Below are 13,881 nucleotides of genomic sequence, written 5' to 3'. Positions count from 1 at the left end.
AGTCATATTTTATAAAAACGAAATTATCTGTTATTATTATTTCTTTATCTCCCTACAGTTTAATACCTCTACAATCGTAAAATTATTGCTATTACCTCTCAAAAACTGGTCAGTCGATTGTATTCTAGGTTTCCACAAATCTAGCCCGAAGCATTAGCTTTCATCTGGTATGTAGCTTATATCTGGGAAAACTCTTGTTATAGAGATATTGCGATTCAAATTGAAAAAATGTCGCTGCAAACAGGGTCAAATGGTTAAAAATTAACATATCCGTCCAATTTGGTTACTTTAAGACATAAAAATAACTCACCCAGTTCCCCGAAAAAATTGCTCATTCCCCGATTGCCACTTAAACCGAAATTCCTTGCAAATCGGGGAATTTCCCGCGAGTTAACAAGTTGAAGGATGCAGCTGTGCTAATCAATTCGTACATGTCTTGGAAACCACAATTTGTGTGTATTTTAGAGTTTTTTTCCAGTCACATGCCGAAATTGTAATATTTTTCACCATTTTAATTGTAGGTATGTACACAGTATTTAACTATGCTACATGGGTTTATGACCCGCATTTAACCTACATGGGAAGACGCGTACTATATTACCTACAGTTGTACATAAATATGTATGTATGAATGCATTTAGTTCATCCAATCTGCCGCTACTACTTACATAAAATGTATAAATTGCCACTGAGCAAAAGTACTTGAGAAAAAGGCATTAGTTTAATAGCACGAGTGCAACACCGTACACGTGATAGAAGTAAAAATTCTTATTATTGTATCCAAAGTTGGTACCAAGTTGATACGTTTTTATCATTTCTCATATTTTTTTAATTTATTCGAATACAAAGGATGATCATTCTTTTTCGCTTTATTCCGTATTCGAAAAATTATATGTTTCAATGGACACATCGATTTGAATACGTAATTTAGATTTAGATAATAATTTTAGCAATTTATTTAAGAAATAAAAACATTTAGATTCTTCTTCTTCTTTTTTGGCGCTGTAACCGCCTAAGTGATTTTGGCCGAGTTCAGCAAAGCAAGCCAGTCGTTTCTCCTCTGTGCCAACTGACGCCTATTGGAAATGCCAAGTGAAGCCAAGTCCTTCTCCACCTGATCTTTCCATCGCCTCCCTCTTCCTCTGCTACCACCAGCGGGTTCCGAGTTGAATACTTTCAGGGCTGGATCGTCGGTGTCCATTCGAACGACATGGCCAAGCCAGCGGAGCCGCTGTATTTTAATTCGCTGCACTATGTCCATGTCGTTGTAAAGCTTATACAGCTCATCGATCCATCAAAACATTTAGATTATTGTTTGTATTTTCGCCGATTTTAAATTTGCTACCCCAAAATAATTGATATCAAATAAAACACCTCTTTGAGGTAAAATTTTCGAGTGACGAAAACTGAACTAGAAACACAAAATTTATGATATCAATTTCGTGACGAAAATTATACGCATTTTTTAACTGCCTTTGAAACGTACGGAAAATCGTTTTTTTATTTATTCGGTACGTTGTGAAAATCCGTCTACTGCTAGAAACACAAAACAAAAAACAGAACTTTTGCAACGATTCGTATGAATAAAAAAAGATTTTCCGTACGTTTCAAAGGCAGTTAAAAAATGCGTATAATTTTCGTCACGAAATTGATATCATAAATTTTGTGTTTCTAGTTCAGTTTTCGTCACTCGAAAATTTTACCTCAAAGAGGTGTTTTATTTGATTTTATATACGGGAAGAGATTTAGTAAATCTTTTAAGCATCTATTATAGTAAAATGCATTAAAGAATTGTCTAATTAAAAACCTGCATATATGTATTTTCATCCAAGGAAGGATCAAACAGTATTAAAAATATGCTACAGAAGCACAACAGCGAACAACAGCTTAGCTAAGTAGCAACGACATGCTAAAACAGTATGTTTGAGATGGAATGACATGGCATAACACCTTGTTTGAGTTGACATGACATAGCAATGCATGAAATTTTTGAAAAAGACATTTTCAAGAAAATGTTGAATTTTGCAGTTCTTTAGTGTTTAAATTAAAAAAAAATAATGAAAACAAGTGAATTTTTTATGTAATTTTTAAGAGGGGCACAATTAATTACGTCATAAATTTTGAAGCACACCATATTCTGATTTGAAATTAAAATGGCATGTAGCACTTATGTGTACACTTCATATGTAGTAGGTAAGAAAAGTGTGCATTAAAAAATAACGAAAAGGCAAGTAACTCAAAGTCTGTAAGTCCACATTTCACAATTTTCAAAATTTTCGGTTTATCGCGTATAGGTTGTGAAGCACTTAGTTCTAAGAATTTTTTAAGTATGTATTGTATTCTACAAACAATTACGAATAATTTGATACCTTAGCAATAGGTGTGCTTTAAAAATAAACAAACTTTTAAAGATAAAATATTCTGCTATCTTGAGCGTAATTTTTATTCCAAAAACACCTTAATTGAAGGCACATTTGGATAATACGTCGAAACGATCTAAAACTTTCTATAACTACTAGTCCTTATAAAATTACATATACCTGTAAAATGCTTCAAACAATTTGTCTCTAGAAGTGTGTAAGAACTCTGATTTACTACTTTTCTTCTTTTAGTCAGAATATTTCGAGCGTGGTATCAAAGTAACTTTTTTTCGAAAAAGGTTATGATAGTTGCTCTTACTTAATTGGGGCCTTCTAAATAGCGGTACTTGAAACTTTGCTTAAATTTTAACTATTTTATAAAAAACTCCCTGAGCTTTGAAGATATTTTATTAAAATTTTCCACATAACCGTTTTTTAATATTACCTTGACTATTCCATAAAATCATCAAAATCGGTTCACTAAAACATCTAGCTCCCATACAACTGATTGATCAGAGACGTTGTTTTGCGGTATAACTCCTCAAATTAAACAGGTAAAAGTTTAATATAGGCTTAATTTAACATATATCACGCATACAATTTATTATTTAGACTATCAGAGCACCCGACTTCGTTCGGGGTAAACAAATCAAAATATAAAACAGTAATACAAATATTCACCTCAGCATAAATTAGAGGAGGAAAACTATTTTCTTTTTGTTTAAATTAAGGCACCCTTATAAGCCATAGATTTAGCTTTATCGTACTTCAACTAATAATGTATTGATCATCACTTTCTGTACTAAAAGTATTGTTCCATTATTAATATAAGGTGGATTAAGGTAATGATAGAATGTGTAAATTAAAATTAGTCTACTATGGTACATTCCGTTTAGCTTCCTATGCGCCAAGCTGTTTTAGTATAGCTGCTTTTTTCCGGTAGAATGCTTATTTCAGAAGTAGTTTTATTCATTATGAATGAACATGTTTCGTTTGACAGCATCGCGGGTTCAATAAAATGATTAAATTTTTCCCTTTGAAAATGCTCCAAAGACTGTAAGGTTCTAAATATCCGAGTGGTTTAATAGTTGAATACATATCTATCTCCCTTTTAGAAACACATTTATATATACTTTATTCTAAACACCTCCCATACATATGTCTGCACACCAAATTTCAGGTTCATGTGACTTATGGCTTCCAATTTATGGCTGGTTAAAAATCCCACGCCTGTGGGATGTGACACGCTCCCTTTGACAAACCCATTTATTTATAGCCTACTATAAGCACCTACCATAGCTATGCCTGCATACCAAATTTAAAGTTCATGTGACTCATGGTTTCGAATTTATAGCTTATAAAAAATTCCACATCTACGGGCTGTGGCGGGCCACGCCTTCTTCATATATACCTTATTATAAGCATGTGACTTATGGTTTCGAAGTTATAGCTGATAAAAAATTCCCCGCCTTTTACAAACTCATTTATATATACCTTATTTATTATAAGCACATGCCGTAGCTATGACTGCATACCAAATATCAAGTTGACGTGACTTATGGTTCCCAAGTTATAGCTGATAAAAAATCCCACTCCTACGGTATGTGCCACGCCCACTTTTAAAAACTCATTCATATACAGCTTACTATAAGCATACATACCATATTATAAGCACCTACCATAGATATGTCTGCATACCAAATTTCAAGTTCATACGAATTATGATTTCCAAGTTATAGCTGATAAAAATTCCACGCCTATAGGATGTGCCACGCCCCCTCTTACAAACTTATTTATGTATACCTTATTATAAACACCTACCATTGATATGTCTTCATCCTAAATTCAAAGTTCATGTGACTTATGGTTCCGAAGTTATAGTTGGTAAAAATTCCACGCCTACGGGATGTGCCAAGCCCCCTTTTTTAAACTAATTCATTTACACCTTACTATTAGCACCTGCAGTAGCTATGCCTGCATACCAAATTTCAAATTCGTAGGGTTTATGGTTCCCAAGTTATAGCTGATAAAAAATCCCACTCCTACGGGATGTGCCACGCCCCCTTTTATAAACTCATTCATATACACCTTACTATAAGCACCTACCGTAGCTGAGTCTGCATACCAAATTTCAAGTTTGTGGGACTTATGGTTCCGAAGTTATGGCTCATAAAAATTTCACGCCTATGGGAGGTGCCACGCCCCCTTGTCGAATCCCGATTTTTTTTCTCCCTATTATAGGCCCAGGTGTCATGGCAACACCTGCCCAAATTTCGTTCGATTCTGTCCGTCCGTTTAGGCTGCAACCTGGCACATACATACATACATACGTACTTCCAAATATATATATATAAATATAGTAGATATCTGTCCTTATCTTAGCGTAAAATAATTGTTGGGGATATCTCGGCCACGGGACCAAATATCGTGTAAGTTTTAAGTCCAAATATTTATTTTTAACTGGCTAATACAATTCTAAATATGAGCCAAATCGGCAAGTAAATGCGATTTTTAGGAATATCCTGACCTCAGCGCCACCTAGCGAGCAAGTTTTTGGTAGGAATATTTCTTTTCATAGTTCTGATATATGTTCCAAATATGAACCAAATCGGTGCAGCCGTTTAGTAGTTTAGTAACATTTACTGTACAGAAAACTCTATGAAATTGTGAAATCGTGGCGTCTCAGCATTCTTCATTTTTCGGCAACAACAAAAAATTTCAAATTTTTTTAAATCGAAAAACCTTCCACACAGAAGGTGCAAAACAGCACTTTTTACAGAATTGACAACCGAACCGATTATCCGTTTGGTCAGGCATCGCCGTCATACGGAAAACATTTCATTTTTATATATATAGATAGAAGAAGATAGATACCTATGTATGTATGTTCTATGTATGTATCTATGTTCAAGACCGTTTTCAATATGTACGAACGACACTAATTACTATTTCAGTTGAAAAAAAAATATCAATAATGAAAAATAAACACTGGCATATGTTGATGCCGTTGCAAAATTGTATTCAAAAGAATTTGTTGCAAAGTAAATTTTGTTTGCAAAAATTGGTATATCTTTTTTGTCCACATTCCAGTTTTGATAAAATATAGCCTATGTTACGTCCGAGGTCACTGTCTAGATACCAGTTAAAGCCCCATGAAAATCCATTCAGTAGTTCCGGAGATTAGTGAGTTCAAACAGAAAAACAATCTACAGTTTTATTATAGTATAGATAGAAGATAGATAGATATGAAGTTAAAGTTATAGCGCAAAAACACATATCTGAGTAATCAGTCGTATTGGTATGTTAATGTGAACCTATTTCGATAATTTTAAGAAATAATTGAGGTAATATTACAAAACCGCTACGTGCAAAATTTTAGTAAAATAACTTCAACACTGAGGGAGTTATTTATAAAATAGTTAAAATTTAATCAAGTTTTCAAATACCGTTATCTCGAAACCTGAAGTCAATCTGGTAAAACGGGGCATGCCATTGAATTCAGAATGTCCCATTTAAGTGAATTCAACTTTCAAAATCTTTGCTCAAAGTTTACCGCTTGAACAGCGTAATTTGAACCCAGCTTATTATTTTGTTTTCTATTTCATGTTTATTCCTCGTCTAACTTTTGAAGCACTTCTTGGAAATGAATTACACTTGTATTAATCGATTTATTAAGAGACTACGAATAAAATGATATATAAAACATAGGTGTGCTCACAAATTTAAAGATTAATTTTTGTTTTGAAAGTGTACCTATTTTTTAGGATTGCCCATATACATAGTTAGAAAAATTGCTAAGACAATTGAATTTATGAAAAGATCATGCAAGCATATAGGCAAGAAATACAAAATTATGGTCTATAGATCTGTTATAGGGCCGCATTTTATATATTCCTCAACAATATTTTTCATTGCTAATGAGGCGCAAGTAGATAAGCTACAGGTCATGCAAAATAAGGCTATGGATTTATCCTAAACATTGATGTCAACGAAACCCATTCACATGTAACCAGATGGAGGTGGACAAGCAAAATATATGTATTTTATAAAGGTTTAAAAATTTTCGATGAAGTTAAGATAAAATAAAAAAGACAAAAATTTTCATTTTATTTTGTTCCATTTTTGAACGCCAAACTGGAGCCCCTAATCACAACCACTTATACACTACCAAAAACGAAACGAATCTGAGTGAGTTAAGGTAATGCTGCTATTAAAAGAAGTGGATCGGAAACTCGGCCTTTCCGACACCTGCTACCGCTTGAACGACACATGGAACGTGGATCGGAAACTTGGTATTTCCGACCACGCGAACTGTTATCGCTCGAACGACGCTCGCATTGTGGATCGGAAACCAGGCCTTTCCTTCCATGAGAAGCTCAAGCAAAGAAACATAAGGTGACAGAACTTCCACTTAGGCTAAATTAAAGCTATATCTATCGAATACTATCTCTGAACCTTTATCATTTATACTCATTTTTTTTTTTTCATTTTTTTTTTTATACTCATTTTTTGGAAACTAAAAAAGTACTGGGAAATTGTGCAATTGAAAAAAATTGTTTCCCAAAACCCATTTTTGCTGTTCAGTAATCGACTATAAGTGACCTTGGGATCAAGGTAGTGGGATGGTATTTCCAGGAATTGTAGTCGAAAGTTCAATCCTTAATCTAAGCCTAAGTGGAAGGTTCTATCACCTTTTATTTAATTTCCCGCCCATCCGCACGAGGGGCGCAGTCCGCATGACGTACGGAACTAATATTTTAAAATTTTTGCGCCGAGTCACGAAAGGCAGAAGTTTTTTAAGTGTCGAGATCTAAAACTGTTCAGCTACAGAACTAAATTCATCAGCTGGTTTTATGTTTTCATGCTGAAAAGCGGATCTGATATATCAAACGTGCATGAATGAGTGTTACGGAGCGGGACGTGCATTTCAAAATTAGTTTTTACAAGCTTTCAGAAATAGGGGACAAAAGTGTCTTGATACCCGGGAGGGAATATTAAAGCTAACATCAGCCAGAAGAGATGGACTTGAAATTGAGACTGTGAGTGATTTAACCATAAAAATTATACCAAGCATTTCCCTGCGACTGACAAGTGTAGGAAGGTTAATAAGTTTTAAGCGACTCGTATAAGGTGGAAGATTATATTGAGAATCCCATCAGAAATTTTTTAAAGCAAAAAGTAGGAATTGTTTTTGAATTGATTCTATCTTGTCTGAGTAAATTTTATACCTTGGATTCCAAACCACCGAACCGTATCCATAATCGGTCTAACTAATGTTGTTATCAGGGTTTTAGTGATATAAGGGTCACTAAATTCTTTTGACCATCGTTTCACAAATGCAAGTACTCCTTTAGCCTTGTTGACTGTCACATTAATGTGAATATTAAAATTAAGTTTAGGATCCATTGTGATACCAAGGACCACAAATTGTATACCTGATCCAGGTTATGGTTACCTATTGTATAAGGAGCGGGATGAACAGTTCTTACATTTTTCCAGATTTAGAGACATACGACTTACATTACACCAGTTAGCCATGCCGATAGTTCTCCACCGAGGACCTGCTACCGGTTTTATGTAGCGGGGTTATGAACGATTCCTTCCATACAGTTGGAAAGATGCCTTCTTTAAGAGACAAATAACGCTGTTAACGATTCATAGAAATAATCAGCACAATTTATAAGAAAACAAGTTGGGATCTGGTCAGAACCATAACTAAAATACTGCTTTAAGGACTTCAGGTGAACTAATACATCAACGGGAGATATTATTTGGGTATGTATTGAGTTAGTTGGGCTTAATTTACAAGGATAGTCACAGTATGCTTGGGAGTGAATGGAATAATTGGATTTAAAAAAATGAGCGAATATGTTAGGAATTGTTTGGTTATCACTAGATACGGTATTTTGATACTTCATGCCGGAAGGAAACCCACGTACATTTCGCTTGGAGTTTACGAAATCATAAAATGGTTTGGGGTTATATATTATACGCCGTTTGATTTTACACAAGTAAGCTTTATAACACTTTTTGTTTAATTCAAAAAACTTATGACGCAAAAGTGAGTATTTTACATAGTATGAGTGTAAACCGGTTTTATTGTGTAATCTAAAATAACGTGACTTTCTGTTTTTCAAATTTCTCAGTTCTTTAGTGAACCATAACTGTGTTTGTTCTTCAAGGAACATACATGCGTTTAGGCACATGCTTTTCAAATAATTTATGTAAAGTAAAATTAAAAAGTGCAACGCTTTGTTCAATATTTTCTTTATATGCAGGCCACGACAATTTAGACAGTTCCTTGTTAAGCTTTTTAAAGTTGGCTTTCGAAAAATCAAAGCGAAAATTTGGTTCGTATGCTTGGGTACCGCAATTTTAACCATCACTTATAATTTCGTAAGATATCTCCATAGCGGGGTGGTAGACATCTTCGACATCGATATTTCGATGTATCGTAAACACTAACATCGATGCCGAAAAAAATCGCCCTAAAACTATCGATACATCGATATTTTCCGATGTTTCTCTTTTTAATAAGTATGTTACAGGTACTTCATGATTTGCAGGTTTTTACAGGAAGCTGTTAACGTACGCCACCTTCCATAAGGTTTATTAATGGCGAAAACCGCTTTACCTGTAAACCTGCAAATCCTGAAATACCTGGAACTGACTTAATGCTGGTTAAAATTTTAAGAAAAACCTAGTGTCCTTCTAAACTGCTACACGTTTAACATTTCAATGGGTGGTTTTTTGAATTTAATTAGATTTCCTTCCAATGTCATAATAGATTTGCTGTTTACGCGCAGATAATGCTTACACTCACCTTAAGGCTTTCTGCACATTGGTCGTCCAATCATAGTTGCTTCATCGTCACAATCATGATGCTACGATTACATTACGACTACACTTTCGCACACTCGGTCGTGATATTTCAATTCATTTGGCGACTAAAAATTCACTTGGAGAAGGTATTTTCTGTTTTTCTGGTTGATATTTTCGCGAAATATTTACAAAAACCTGCAATTTTTAAAATATAGACTTTGCTGCAACAATTCTAGACATCATTTTTCAGTAACATCTCTTCTTGTCTTTTCCTGAAATGTGTTTTGTGCATGCACACAGGGACTTTTTACAATTTCGTAATATTTTATAGCTAAAACGCTCGCATTTATTGAATTTTGATGCAATTATCCACTTTTTAATAATTTCCACAAATTTTATGCAAAAAATACTAATTTTTATGCAATTTTGATGCAAATATTAACTTTTTCACTAATTTTTCCCCATAAAATGTAAACAAACAATGCGTGCACAACGATTAGCAAACGACAGTGCCGGACTTATCCGTTTCTGCATCTTCTACGATTTGCCGATAACAAGCCGATAACGACAAGTGTGCAGATCTCCTTTGAAATGCATGTGCTCGGCTCAAAATTTCAGGGCGAGACGATAACGCAACTATGATTGGACGACAAGTGTGCAGATAGCCTAAGTCGTGTTGAAATACTGTAACTACGTCATGGAAATCGCCTATGTTCAACGTTGCCAATTGCTTTTATTAAGTGCAGGGCTACCATCACCCGTAATACACTTACCCAAAGGGCTCTGTCCCACGGTCAGTAATTATCACGATATTTGGATCGCGATCCATATTGATGGATTGATGGATCGCGCACGAATGCTACATGTTCAATATTTATCGCGTCAGTATTTGCATACTTTTTTTGCTGAACTCTTATTATGACGCAAGAAAATATTTTTATATTTTACGTATAATTTACAGATAATGCATTCCACAATTATTTTAAGATTTGTTCAATTTGTTTTGAAAGATTTTAAGCCCCGAGAGTGAAGGCAGAGCCAATGTTTACATTATGAGAGTAAAAGATGTACTGAAGAAATATATGGATCGCGTTTAATATTTATTGACGGTATTGCGATCCGCGATCCAGATTTCAAAATTTTTAGAAATTTTGCGATATGGATCACGATCCATCAATACTGCATACTACACCGTCAATAAATATCGCGATACTTGGATCACGTCAATAAATACTGACCGTGTGACAGAGCCCAAAAAATATAACATAAAGATGTGAACGCAATGGCAATTTTGAACCGAAACTAAAGTCGATGTTTAAAACATCGTTAAAATTGACATCGATATATCGCCAATTTTACGATGTTGAGTAATTTTCAAATATCGATGGTAAACATCGGTTTTTTGGCCGATGTTATCGATGTTTCAGAAACATCGATGCATCGTTTGCATCCCTTATAGAGATAAAATGATTTGGGGTTATCACAGTGCACGGCAGTGCGCGCGAGTGACGAAAGCAGCCACAGTAGCATGCTGAAATGACTCGCTGATATATACACGAGATTTGGAAGTTTTTATCCAGACGGCCAATCGACATGTTTGAGATATCGTTGGAAAGGTCTTCCAGAGTGTGTCCAGAAAATGTACTCAAGCTTCATAAATGATTAACCGGATTCTTAAAAATTAGGCTAAAGTGTTGCGAAACAAAAAACGTTTTTTTGCTTTTGCCGGTTTAAGGGGGCATGTGGGTACACCCAATATATTCAGTGTTATTCTATAGGTCAATACCTTTCAAACAATACCTTATTTATTAAGTTCCGGCTACTAGTCGGAAAGATATAGAGGTAAATGTGTTTTGGTTCGTGTCTCCACTACGAGATTTTTTCAATTTTTTTCAAACTTTCAGGAATTAAAGTACAAAAAAAATAAGGAGGTTTTGTTCCAGGATGTTTTGATTTGTATGCCTTTGTGGGCGTGGCAGCTGCCTGAAATTCGAAAAAAGGCAATTTTTTAAACTACCACTGAGGCCGCACTACTCACTCTATGTCATTGATGTGGATATCAGTAGAAGGGTCTTCATCTATCTAACGCTATCTTTTGTATTTATAAAATATAAACATGTCATAACGTTATCGCCTGAAAACTAAAAATCTGGCTGCTGAAAATATACATTTTGGGCAGTTTCTCAAAAACTGGTCAGTCGATTTTATTCTAGATTTCCACAAATCTAGCCCTAAACCTTAGCTTTCATCTGGTATATAGTTTATATCTGGGAAAACTCTTGTTAAAAATTAACATATCCGTCTAATTTGGTTACTTTAAGACATAAAAATAACACACCCAGTTCCCCGAAAAAATTGCTCATTCCCCGATTGCCACTTAAACCGAAATTCCTGCAAATCGGGGAATTTCCCGCGAGTTAACAAGTTGAAGGATGCAGCTGTGCTAATCAATTCGTACATGTCTTGGAAACCACAATTTGTGTGTATTTTAGAGTTTTTTTCCAGTCACATGTCGAAATTGTAATATTTTTCACCATTTTAATTGTAGGTATGTACACAGTATTTAACTATGCTACATGGGTTTATCACCCGCATTTAACCTACCTGGCAAGACGCGTACTATATTACCTACAGTTGTACATAAATATGTATGTATGAATGCATTTAGTTCATCCAATCTGCCGCTACTACTTACATAAAATGTATAAATTGCCACTGAGCAAAACTACTTGAGAAAAAGGAACATTCTTTTTCGCTTTATTCCGTATTCGAAAAATTATATGTTTCAATGGACACATCGATTTGAATACATAATTTAGATTTAGATAATATTTTTAGCCATTTATTTAAGAAAAAAAACATTTAGATTCTTCTTCTTCTTCTGCCGTTCTTATTCTTCGTCTATTCTTCTATTCTTGACGTTCTTATTCGGAACGTTGTGAAAACCCGTCTACTGCTAGAAACACAAAATAAACAAGTAAGAAAGTCTAAGTGCGGGCGGAGCCGAACATTAAATACCCGGCGCAAGTATTAAATATATGTTTTCCACCTTTTCGAAAGCTACCGCTACATGATAAGCCGGGGTGTATACATTTTAAGTAAATTAGCGTCCTTAAATTTCGAAATATTGAAATTTCAAGCATATCTGAAATTTACCGTTATATGAAAAGCGGCCTCAATTTTAGTCCGATTTCAACAATTTTAAACGGTTTGCTTTTATGTGGCAAGCACAATAAAAATACCGAGTTTGGTACAAATTGCTAGAACGGTTAGCGAGATACATATATGTGATCACAAGTGGGCAGTGCTAAGCCCATTTTCCAAAATTTTATCATAAACGTATTTCTTGGTAAAGAATTGTTGCAATCATCAATTTTGAATAAATTAGCTTCAATATTTACTGATTTATCTAAGATTTTGTATTTCTCGAAATTACCGTTATATCCGATTTTAGAAATTTTCGGCCAGTTGGTATGCTGTACCAGGACCAACAACTGTGCCAAGTTTGGAAGAAATTGGTGCAGCGGTTACCAAGATATACACATGTAACCATAAGTGGGCGTGGCTACGCCCATTTGCCAAATTTTTGTAATATTCTTATTTTTCGTCTAAAACTCATTGCAAATATCAATTTTGAGTGAATTATCTTCAGTAGTTACTAAAATATCGCAGTTTTCGTATTTCTTAAAATTACCGTTATATAGCAGGTAGGCGTGGTTATTACCCGATTTCGCCCATTTTCAATACCATCCGTCCCACGCCCAAAAGAAGTTCACGTACCAAGTTTCGTTAAGATATCTCAATTTTTACTCGAGTTATCGTGTGCACAGACGGACGGACGGACAGACAGTCACCGCTTAATCGATTTCTCTTTTCATTCTGATCATTTATGTATACATTTGTCTATATCTATCTCGATTCGTTTTGCCTGTTACAAACAACCGTTATGTGAACAAAGTTATAATACCCTTGTGCACAAGTGCACTCGGGTATAAAAACAGAACTTTTGCAACGATTCGTATGAATAAAAAAAGATTTTCCGTACGTTTCAAAGGCAGTTAAAAAATGCGTATAATTTTCGTCACGAAATTGATATCATAAATTTTGTGTTTCTAGTTCAGTTTTCGTCACTCGAAAATTTTACCTCAAAGAGGTGTTTTATTTGATATATTATACACCGCTTGATTTTACACAGGTAAATTTTATAACACTTTTTGTTTAATTCAAAAAAGTTATGACGCAGAAGTGAGTATTTTACATAGTATGAGTGCATGATTCAATAACACAAGGTTATGTAATTTGTGACAGTTAAAATTAGACACTTCTTTATTTAGATTTTATATTTTGGAAGTAGGAGAAAGGGGAGGAATGTGATTGCCTTTTGCGAAAACGGTAGTAGAAAGGTACTAAGAAAGTGCGCAAAGTATACAATTAGAAGTAAAATGTGTATTATTAATTCTATGCGAATTCGCAATATATTTGGTGTTTTAATGGAAATACTAAACAACACGTAAAAATATAGATTTTTAGTTTAAGTTATTCGTCATTTCCTGGAACAAATCTAGAATAACGACCTTTCAGCTATGCAAAAAAGAAAAATGCAGATCAATATACTTTTTTACGCTCATTTCAACCATGCCAAAATTATTTAGCGCAAGTAAAATCTAAAGACGTTCTAGAAGGTTACAGTTAAATTCTT

The sequence above is a fragment of the Rhagoletis pomonella genome, unplaced genomic scaffold, assembly GCF_013731165.1.
Source record: "Rhagoletis pomonella isolate Grant_MI unplaced genomic scaffold, Rhpom_1.0 Rhpom_scaffold_00009, whole genome shotgun sequence".
Lineage (NCBI taxonomy): Eukaryota > Metazoa > Arthropoda > Insecta > Diptera > Tephritidae > Rhagoletis > Rhagoletis pomonella.
The sequence above is the reverse complement of the archived record's forward strand: the minus strand, read 5'-3'. Positions refer to the sequence as shown.